Below are 12,386 nucleotides of genomic sequence, written 5' to 3'. Positions count from 1 at the left end.
AGATGAAATTAAATTATTTAAAAAACAAATTGAAGCTGGGTCTGTGTTTGCATCAACCGTTGGCATAAATTGGCACTTTATACCACTCGCAGCGCCTCATTTTGGTGGCCTATGGGAGGCAGGAGTAAAAAGCATGAAATTTCATCTTAAGCGTGTAGTAAACACGGCAACTTTAACTTTTGAAGAATTTTACACGTTATTAAAACAAGTCGAAAATTGTTTAAATTCGCGGCCGCTTACGGCTCTATCTGATGACCCCACAGACTTATCAGCGTTGACACCAGGACACTTTTTGATTGGACGAGCACCAGCTGCCGTACCTGAACCTAATTTGCTAAATACAAAGATTGGTGTACTATTCCGATGGAAGATGTTAAGCCAGATGTATCAAGACTTTTGGCGCCGTTGGTCCCAAGAATATTTAACACAATTACATGCCAGAAACAAATGGACTAAAAGCCAAACAAATGTCGCAACCGGTCAACTGGTCCTACTTCGAGATGAACGATTGCCTCCAAGCTCCTGGTTGCTTGGCCGCATTATCCAAGTCCATCCTGGCACGGACGGTGCTGTTCGGGTCGTAACCATACAAACACAGTCCGCCATTGTGAAACGGCCAATTACGAAGATCTCTGTTTTACCAATCGACATTGAAGGACGTCCTGAAGCACACGAGTAATATAGACGCAAGATCCGGTTGTATCTCCACGTCTAGGTGGGAGAAATGTTTAAAATTATCTATATCAATCTGGCAACCACTGTGTGTGGGCTGCTTTTAATGGTTAGCAAGTTTTTTCATTCTTCTTGTTGTACGGGCATCCGTCGTGTTCGGTTGTGTTTCGTGTTGTGCAGTAAATTTGTTTGAGTTTTGTTCTAATTACATTTAAAAATATGTTGTATATGATAAGTAATATTAGAGATAAATAAATGAAATATTCTTTGAAACTTTAAAGAAAGAAAAAACCGCATTTAACGAACAGAACTCATTGATCGTAACTGGAAAGACTGATCGTATTTTTGATTCTTCACGGGGTCTGAATCTGAAATAAATAAATTATTTTAGCATTTCTTTTATTAATTCACTTTAACTTACTTTTCTTGCAAATTTATATCCTGCTTTAGTTTAGGACTAGCCTGTGCTTCTTTGGTCTCAATTCCCATTGTATCAGTAATTTTTGTTTGTTTAACATTTTTTCCTTTTTTGAAGGGCATTTTTAATTCCGCCTGTATTCAACAATTTAGTGTTATTATTTATGAATTTTAATTTCGCCTGTATTCAACAATTTATTAATTATTAATTATTTATTAATTAAAGAAATTTCAACATACAGTTTTGTAAATGAACTGCGGAATTAGCAAAGAATACTTTTACTGTTTTAGAATACTGTTATATTAAGGCAATTCAATTATTGAAACTGTTGAAAATAAAACAGAAAACAACAAAATACAAAATATTAATAACGCAAAATAAGCAACCTCAATTTTTGACAAAAATTGTCAAAAATTTATATTTTCTAATTTCAAGCAGTCCCAAGAAATATACGATTTAGTTCAATTCAGTGTTTTTAACATGAACAAATGAAATAGTAAAATTTGTTAATTAGAAAACATATTAAAAGTTATTTTATTGCATAAAAGTATTTTATTAAAAATAAAATTGTTGAATTAAATTAATAATAAATTAAATAATATTAAAAGTCTTTAAACTATTCATACATTTGAATATGAATATTTTAATATACAAATATAATTTACATACTCCACTCTTTTTACCATCAAAAAATTGTTTACAATTTTTGTTTTTTTTTATATTTCTTATTGGATTTTTCACATATTTAACAAACACAAATTAACACATAGCACAACTTTATTAAAATATATTAAATATATACTCACATATATTTTTGCTTTACTAATTTGTATTTATACACATCAAAACAAACAAATCACATTAAACACAAAACATATATTTTAAATCCACAATTAATAAATTATTGTTTTTTTACCTTCTTTCGTCATTTTTAGGAAATTCATACATTCCCTTAAATAACTTACATCCCATCACGCAATTTCGCACCATCTTCAAATATTAATAATAATATATAATAATTTACTATAATAACAATTATAATAAATATAATTATTTTTTCAAAGAAACTTATTCACTACTTTTTATAACTCAGTTTGATTTGGCTACGTTTTTCAGTTTTTGGCGCATTTCTCCTGTCAAAATAACTAAACAAAACCCAATTTGCGCTCTTCATATTGCTCTTTCGTAATAAAAAAAATTAAGACCGTTCGTGGTGGTGAAACGTTCCGTTCGGGGTGGTGAAACTTTTCAGTCGTGGTGGGTCGAATTGCAACAACAAAACAACGTGCTTGGTTTGGTAGTAGTAAATTATTTTGAGAGTGTATTGGTTGGTTTTTTTTGTTTACATTTAAGTTGCCGTTCTTGTACAAGTATTCTTTGTTTCTTAATATGAATACACATGATTTTGTACAGCGGTTAATGGTTTTGTTTATGATTAAAGCAAAGAATCTATAGTACAAAGAAGTGCCACGCTCATACAAACGAAATACCCACTTTATTTTGCTGGTGGATTTATAATAAATCTACCCAACCTCATGCAACAATGTTCGATCGAGTCACAACTGGTATGATGACCAGTTCAAACCTATATGTGAGTCGAGTAAGGCTGACAAAAGCCCGACTGCATTCGTATTCAATCATACATGCATTCTGTATTACATTATACGCATGTTTGTATGTTTGTTCGCTGTAAAATGTTCAAACGATCAAACAGCATTTCAGTGACGAAGTCAAAATTGTGTACATTTGATAAGTTTTTGAATTTAATAGCATATGAAACAAAATTACCTGTTTGATATTGTTATGAATTGTAGTGTAAAAACACATTACAAATTTATTTATGTCTCAAATCTGATTTTTTCCTTTTTCTGACTTTTCCAATTTTAACATTTCAATCCTTTGTAAATAGCATTTATGCGCTTCCTCAAACCAGGAAGCATTATTAGTGGTTTTAGTGACTTCTATACATTTTTTCAATATAATGTTTCTTACTTTTCTAATATTTTTATTTTCTTTAAAATACTTTTAAAACACTTATTAGTTTCTAAATAGTCTACAAAAATTGCAAATAAATATAAGGAAAAATAACGAAGAACTTATAAAAACTTACTCTCAATGACATTAATCGTTTGCGTACCTTGCGATGGGGTAGAGGGCACATATTGCAAAACAACTACGTTACTTTTAAGTAAAAAAGATTTTGGCACAGAAAATTTTAGATCTTTTGTAGCTCCACCGGCTTTAATTATAATGGGTTCATATATTTCAAGCTGGTTCGCATTTGTTAAGTTGAATCGTTTATTAAGACTAAAAATAAAGAAGGTATATGAAAACGAAATGCACAAGATGCATGAGAAAGAATAGTATTGCCAGTATCAACTTATTTGTTCTTATTATTTATAACATTTATAACACCTTTCCTGAACAAATAATTCCTGTCTTGCTCATGCATGTTGTTTACAATATTATTAAACCATAAATTCATTCGAGACCAAAACCATTCATCAGAAAATTCAGCGTTTGTCTCGTAACAGCTTTTGTTAATATGTCTGCAATCATTTGGTTTGTTGGCAAATATTTTATTTCAATCTCCTTTGATTCTATCTTCTGACGAACAAACTTTGCCTTTATGTCTACATGTTTGGTTCGATTTGAGTGTGAATTGTTTGTTGCTACTTGAATTGCGCCTTTATTATCGCAGTATATGACTATGTGGTTTGTATTGCCAAATACAAGTTCAGATTCAAGTCGTTTAAGCCAAATAGATTCTTGTATAGCGGCGACAAGTGACATATACTCCGCTTCCGTTGAAGACAACGCAACTGTCTTTTGACGTTTAGTAGCCCAGGATATGGCACCAGATTGAAAGGTAAAAACGTAACCGGTTGTTGAGCGTCGATTATCTACATCACCGGCCCAGTCTGCGTCGCAGTAACCTAATATTACACTATCCTTTTCCTTTTTGTATACGAGTCCAATTTTCGTGGTTCCCTTGAGATAACGCATCACACGCTTTACTGCTTCCCAATGAGCCTTTCCTGGATTTGAATTATATCTACTTAGAAGATTGACTGCATAACTTATATCAGGTCTCGTAATTTGAGCAGCATATAGTAAACAGCCAACAGCTTGCATGTATGGAATCTGATCCATTTGTTGTTTTTGTTCATTGTCTTTTGGTGACATATCAGAGCAAAGTTTTTGATTGTAGTCGACTGGAGTTGCTGATGAATTACAATCTAGCATGCCAAATCTTTTAAGAATATTTTCTATATAATCTGATTGATCGATTCTAATACAATCACCCTCACGCGTGATGTTCATACCTAAAATCTTCTTGTTGTACGAGCATCCGTCGTGTTCGGTTGTGTTTCGTGTTGTGCAGTAAATTTGTTTGAGTTTTGTTCTAATTACATTTAAAAATATGTTGTATATGATAAGTAATATTAGAGATAAATAAATGAAATATTCTTTGAAACTTTAAAGAAAGAAAAAACCGCATTTAACGAACAGAACTCATTGATCGTAACTGGAAAGACTGATCGTATTTTTGATTCTTCACGGGGTCTGAATCTGAAATAAATAAATTATTTTAGCATTTCTTTTATTAATTCACTTTAACTTACTTTTCTTGCAAATTTATATCCTGCTTTAGTTTAGGACTAGCCTGTGCTTCTTTGGTCTCAATTCCCATTGTATCAGTAATTTTTGTTTGTTTAACATTTTTTCCTTTTTTGAAGGGCATTTTTAATTCCGCCTGTATTCAACAATTTAGTGTTATTATTTATGAATTTTAATTTCGCCTGTATTCAACAATTTAGTGTTATTATTTATGAATTTCCCGCTAAAATTAAAGAAATTTCAACATACAGTTTTGTAAATGAACTGCGGAATTAGCAAAGAATACTTTTACTGTTTTAGAATACTGTTATATTAAGGCAATTCAATTATTGAAACTGTTTTCAACATACAGTTTTGTAAATGAACTGCGGAATTAGCAAAGAATACTTTTACTGTTTTAGAATACTGTTATATTAAGGCAATTCAATTATTGAAACTGTTGAAAATAAAACAGAAAACAGAAAACAACAAAATACAAAATATTAATAACGCAAAATAAGCAACCTCAATTTTTGACAAAAATTGTCAAAAATTTATATTTTCTAATTTCAAGCAGTCCCAAGAAATATACGATTTAATTCAATTCAGTGTTTTTAACATGAACAAATGAAATAGTAAAATTTGTTAATTAGAAAACATATTAAAAGTTATTTTATTGCATAAAAGTATTTTATTAAAAATAAAATTGTTGAATTAAATTAATAATAAATTAAATAATATTAAAAGTCTTTAAACTATTCATACATTTGAATATGAATATTTTAATATACAAATATAATTTACATACTCCACTCTTTTTACCACCAAAAAATTGTTTACAATTTTTGTTTTTTTTTTTATTTCTTATTGGATTTTTCACATATTTAACAAACACAAATTAACACACAGCACAACTTTATTAAAATATATTATATATATACTCACATATATTTTTGCTTTACTAATTTGTATTTATACACATCAAAACAAACAAATCACATTAAACACAAAACATGTATTTTAAATCCACAATGAATAAATTATTGTTTATTTTACCTTCTTTCGTCATTTTTAGGAAATTCATACATTCCCTTAAATAACTTACATCCCATCACGCAATTTCGCACCATCTTCAAATATTAATAATAATATATAATAATTTACTATAATAACAATTATAATAAATATAATTATTTTTTCAAAGAAACTTATTCACTACTTTTTATAACTCAGTTTGATTTGGCTACGTTTTTCAGTTTTTGGCGCATTTCTCCTGTCAAAATAACTAAACAAAACCCAATTTGCGCTCTTCATATTGTTCTTTCGTAATAAAAAAAATTAAGACCGTTCGTGGTGGTGAAACGTTCCGTTCGGGGTGGTGAAACTTTTCAGTCGTGGTGGGTCGAATTGCAACAACAAAACAACGTGCTTGGTTTGGTAGTAGTAAATTATTTTGAGAGTGTATTGGTTGGTTTTTTTTGTTTACATTTAAGTTGCCGTTCTTGTACAAGTATTCTTTGTTTCTTAATATGAATACACATGATTTTGTACAGCGGTTAATGGTTTTGTTTATGATTAAAGCAAAGAATCTATAGTACAAAGAAGTGCCACGCTCATACAAACGAAATACCCACTTTATTTTGCTGGTGGATTTATAATAAATCTACCCAACCTCATGCAACAATGTTCGATCGAGTCACAACTGGTATGATGACCAGTTCAAACCTATATGTGAGTCGAGTAAGGCTGACAAAAGCCCGACTGCATTCGTATTCAATCATACATGCAACCCTCTGTATTACATTATACGCATGTTTGTATGTTTGTTCGCTGTAAAATGTTCAAACGATCAAACAGCATTTCAGTGACGAAGTCAAAATTGTGTACATTTGATAAGTTTTTGAATTTAATAGCATATGAAACAAAATTACCTGTTTGATATTGTTATGAATTGTAGTGTAAAAACACATTACAAATTTATTTATGTCTCAAATCTGATTTTTTCCTTTTTCTGACTTTTCCAATTTTAACATTTCAATCCTTTGTAAATAGCATTTATGCGCTTCCTCAAACCAGGAAGCATTATTAGTGGTTTTAGTGACTTCTATACATTTTTTCAATATAATGTTTCTTACTTTTCTAATATTTTTATTTTCTTTAAAATACTTTTAAAACACTTATTAGTTTCTAAATAGTCTACAAAAATTGCAAATAAATATAAGGAAAAATAACGAAGAACTTATAAAAACTTACTCTCAATGACATTAATCGTTTGCGTACCTTGCGATGGGGTAGAGGGCACATATTGCAAAACAACTACGTTACTTTTAAGTAAAAAAGATTTTGGCACAGAAAATTTTAGATCTTTTGTAGCTCCACCGGCTTTAATTATAATGGGTTCATATATTTCAAGCTGGTTCGCATTTGTTAAGTTGAATCGTTTATTAAGACTAAAAATAAAGAAGGTATATGAAAACGAAATGCACAAGATGCATGAGAAAGAATAGTATTGCCAGTATCAACTTATTTGTTCTTATTATTTATAACATTTATAACACCTTTCCTGAACAAATAATTCCTGTCTTGCTCATGCATGTTGTTTACAATTTTATTAAACCATAAATTCATTCGAGACCAAAACCATTCATCAGAAAATTCAGCGTTTGTCTCGTAACAGCTTTTGTTAATATGTCTGCAATCATTTGGTTTGTTGGCAAATATTTTATTTCAATCTCCTTTGATTCTATCTTCTGACGAACAAACTTTGCCTTTATGTCTACATGTTTGGTTCGATTTGAGTGTGAATTGTTTGTTGCTACTTGAATTGCGCCTTTATTATCGCAGTATATGACTATGTGGTTTGTATTGCCAAATACAAGTTCAGATTCAAGTCGTTTAAGCCAAATAGATTCTTTTATAGCGGCGACAAGTGACATATACTCCGCTTCCGTTGAAGACAACGCAACTGTCTTTTGACGTTTAGTAGCCCAGGATATGGCACCAGATTGAAAGGTAAAAACGTAACCGGTTGTTGAGCGTCGATTATCTACATCACCGGCCCAGTCTGCGTCGCAGTAACCTAATATTACACTATCCTTTTCCTTTTTGTATACGAGTCCAATTTTCGTGGTTCCCTTGAGATAACGCATCACACGCTTTACTGCTTCCCAATGAGCCTTTCCTGGATTTGAATTATATCTACTTAGAAGATTGACTGCATAACTTATATCAGGTCTCGTAATTTGAGCAGCATATAGTAAACAGCCAACAGCTTGCATGTATGGAATCTGATCCATTTGTTGTTTTTGTTCATTGTCTTTTGGTGACATATCAGAGCAAAGTTTTTGATTGTAGTCGACTGGAGTTGCTGATGAATTACAATCTAGCATGCCAAATCTTTTAAGAATATTTTCTATATAATCTGATTGATCGATTCTAATACAATCACCCTCACGCGTGATGTTCATACCTAAAATCTTCTTGTTGTACGAGCATCCGTCGTGTTCGGTTGTGTTTCGTGTTGTGCAGTAAATTTGTTTGAGTTTTGTTCTAATTACATTTAAAAATATGTTGTATATGATAAGTAATATTAGAGATAAATAAATGAAATATTCTTTGAAACTTTAAAGAAAGAAAAAACCGCATTTAACGAACAGAACTCATTGATCGTAACTGGAAAGACTGATCGTATTTTTGATTCTTCACGGGGTCTGAATCTGAAATAAATAAATTATTTTAGCATTTCTTTTATTAATTCACTTTAACTTACTTTTCTTGCAAATTTATATCCTGCTTTAGTTTAGGACTAGCCTGTGCTTCTTTGGTCTCAATTCCCATTGTATCAGTAATTTTTGTTTGTTTAACATTTTTTCCTTTTTTGAAGGGCATTTTTAATTCCGCCTGTATTCAACAATTTAGTGTTATTATTTATGAATTTTAATTTCGCCTGTATTCAACAATTTAGTGTTATTATTTATGAATTTCCCGCTAAAATTAAAGAAATTTCAACATACAGTTTTGTAAATGAACTGCGGAATTAGCAAAGAATACTTTTACTGTTTTAGAATACTGTTATATTAAGGCAATTCAATTATTGAAACTGTTGAAAATAAAACAGAAAACAGAAAACAACAAAATACAAAATATTAATAACGCAAAATAAGCAACCTCAATTTTTGACAAAAATTGTCAAAAATTTATATTTTCTAATTTCAAGCAGTCCCAAGAAATATACGATTTAATTCAATTCAGTGTTTTTAACATGAACAAATGAAATAGTAAAATTTGTTAATTAGAAAACATATTAAAAGTTATTTTATTGCATAAAAGTATTTTATTAAAAATAAAATTGTTGAATTAAATTAATAATAAATTAAATAATATTAAAAGTCTTTAAACTATTCATACATTTGAATATGAATATTTTAATATACAAATATAATTTACATACTCCACTCTTTTTACCACCAAAAAATTGTTTACAATTTTTGTTTTTTTTTTTATTTCTTATTGGATTTTTCACATATTTAACAAACACAAATTAACACATAGCACAACTTTATTAAAATATATTAAATATATACTCACATATATTTTTGCTTTACTAATTTGTATTTATACACATCAAAACAAACAAATCACATTAAACACAAAACATATATTTTAAATCCACAATTAATAAATTATTGTTTTTTTACCTTCTTTCGTCATTTTTAGGAAATTCATACATTCCCTTAAATAACTTACATCCCATCACGCAATTTCGCACCATCTTCAAATATTAATAATAATATATAATAATTTACTATAATAACAATTATAATAAATATAATTATTTTTTCAAAGAAACTTATTCACTACTTTTTATAACTCAGTTTGATTTGGCTACGTTTTTCAGTTTTTGGCGCATTTCTCCTGTCAAAATAACTAAACAAAACCCAATTTGCGCTCTTCATATTGTTCTTTCGTAATAAAAAAAATTAAGACCGTTCGTGGTGGTGAAACGTTCCGTTCGGGGTGGTGAAACTTTTCAGTCGTGGTGGGTCGAATTGCAACAACAAAACAACGTGCTTGGTTTGGTAGTAGTAAATTATTTTGAGAGTGTATTGGTTGGTTTTTTTTGTTTACATTTAAGTTGCCGTTCTTGTACAAGTATTCTTTGTTTCTTAATATGAATACACATGATTTTGTACAGCGGTTAATGGTTTTGTTTATGATTAAAGCAAAGAATCTATAGTACAAAGAAGTGCCACGCTCATACAAACGAAATACCCACTTTATTTTGCTGGTGGATTTATAATAAATCTACCCAACCTCATGCAACAATGTTCGATCGAGTCACAACTGGTATGATGACCAGTTCAAACCTATATGTGAGTCGAGTAAGGCTGACAAAAGCCCGACTGCATTCGTATTCAATCATACATGCAACCCTCTGTATTACATTATACGCATGTTTGTATGTTTGTTCGCTGTAAAATGTTCAAACGATCAAACAGCATTTCAGTGACGAAGTCAAAATTGTGTACATTTGATAAGTTTTTGAATTTAATAGCATATGAAACAAAATTACCTGTTTGATATTGTTATGAATTGTAGTGTAAAAACACATTACAAATTTATTTATGTCTCAAATCTGATTTTTTCCTTTTTCTGACTTTTCCAATTTTAACATTTCAATCCTTTGTAAATAGCATTTATGCGCTTCCTCAAACCAGGAAGCATTATTAGTGGTTTTAGTGACTTCTATACATTTTTTCAATATAATGTTTCTTACTTTTCTAATATTTTTATTTTCTTTAAAATACTTTTAAAACACTTATTAGTTTCTAAATAGTCTACAAAAATTGCAAATAAATATAAGGAAAAATAACGAAGAACTTATAAAAACTTACTCTCAATGACATTAATCGTTTGCGTACCTTGCGATGGGGTAGAGGGCACATATTGCAAAACAACTACGTTACTTTTAAGTAAAAAAGATTTTGGCACAGAAAATTTTAGATCTTTTGTAGCTCCACCGGCTTTAATTATAATGGGTTCATATATTTCAAGCTGGTTCGCATTTGTTAAGTTGAATCGTTTATTAAGACTAAAAATAAAGAAGGTATATGAAAACGAAATGCACAAGATGCATGAGAAAGAATAGTATTGCCAGTATCAACTTATTTGTTCTTATTATTTATAACATTTATAACACCTTTCCTGAACAAATAATTCCTGTCTTGCTCATGCATGTTGTTTACAATATTATTAAACCATAAATTCATTCGAGACCAAAACCATTCATCAGAAAATTCAGCGTTTGTCTCGTAACAGCTTTTGTTAATATGTCTGCAATCATTTGGTTTGTTGGCAAATATTTTATTTCAATCTCCTTTGATTCTATCTTCTGACGAACAAACTTTGCCTTTATGTCTACATGTTTGGTTCGATTTGAGTGTGAATTGTTTGTTGCTACTTGAATTGCGCCTTTATTATCGCAGTATATGACTATGTGGTTTGTATTGCCAAATACAAGTTCAGATTCAAGTCGTTTAAGCCAAATAGATTCTTGTATAGCGGCGACAAGTGACATATACTCCGCTTCCGTTGAAGACAACGCAACTGTCTTTTGACGTTTAGTAGCCCAGGATATGGCACCAGATTGAAAGGTAAAAACGTAACCGGTTGTTGAGCGTCGATTATCTACATCACCGGCCCAGTCTGCGTCGCAGTAACCTAATATTACACTATCCTTTTCCTTTTTGTATACGAGTCCAATTTTCGTGGTTCCCTTGAGATAACGCATCACACGCTTTACTGCTTCCCAATGAGCCTTTCCTGGATTTGAATTATATCTACTTAGAAGATTGACTGCATAACTTATATCAGGTCTCGTAATTTGAGCAGCATATAGTAAACAGCCAACAGCTTGCATGTATGGAATCTGATCCATTTGTTGTTTTTGTTCATTGTCTTTTGGTGACATATCAGAGCAAAGTTTTTGATTGTAGTCGACTGGAGTTGCTGATGAATTACAATCTAGCATGCCAAATCTTTTAAGAATATTTTCTATATAATCTGATTGATCGATTCTAATACAATCACCCTCACGCGTGATGTTCATACCTAAAATCTTCTTGTTGTACGGGCATCCGTCGTGTTCGGTTGTGTTTCGTGTTGTGCAGTAAATTTGTTTGAGTTTTGTTCTAATTACATTTAAAAATATGTTTTATATGATAAGTAATATTAGAGATAAATAAATGAAATATTCTTTGAAACTTTAAAGAAAGAAAAAACCGCATTTAACGAACAGAACTTATTGATCGTAACTGGAAAGACTGATCGTATTTTTGATTCTTCACGGGGTCTGAATCTGAAATAAATAAATTATTTTAGCATTTCTTTTATTAATTCACTTTAACTTACTTTTCTTGCAAATTTATATCCTGCTTTAGTTTAGGACTAGCCTGTGCTTCTTTGGTCTCAATTCCCATTGTATCAGTAATTTTTGTTTGTTTAACATTTTTTCCTTTTTTGAAGGGCATTTTTAATTCCGCCTGTATTCAACAATTTAGTGTTATTATTTATGAATTTTAATTTCGCCTGTATTCAACAATTTATTGTTATTATTTATTTATTTATTAAAGAAATTTCAACATACAGTTTTGTAAATGAACTGCGGAATTAGCAAAGAATACTTTTACTGTTTTAG

At 30.3% G+C, this 12,386-nt stretch overlaps 1 long non-coding RNA gene across 1 annotated transcript; it reads right to left on the bottom strand.

Moving 5' to 3' along the window:
- Positions 1-12,003: 12,003 nt before the first annotated feature.
- Positions 12,004-12,371, bottom strand: LOC119677296. The gene is made up of 3 exons (XR_005252251.1): positions 12,336-12,371; positions 12,101-12,277; positions 12,004-12,047 (listed from the first exon to the last, which is right to left on the bottom strand). It is a non-coding gene; the product is annotated as an uncharacterized LOC119677296 (long non-coding RNA).
- Between the last annotated feature and the right edge of the window lie 15 nt (positions 12,372-12,386).

This window comes from Teleopsis dalmanni, chromosome 2 (assembly GCF_002237135.1).
Source record: "Teleopsis dalmanni isolate 2A chromosome 2, ASM223713v2, whole genome shotgun sequence".
Lineage (NCBI taxonomy): Eukaryota > Metazoa > Arthropoda > Insecta > Diptera > Diopsidae > Teleopsis > Teleopsis dalmanni.
The sequence above is the reverse complement of the archived record's forward strand: the minus strand, read 5'-3'. Positions and strand labels throughout refer to the sequence as shown.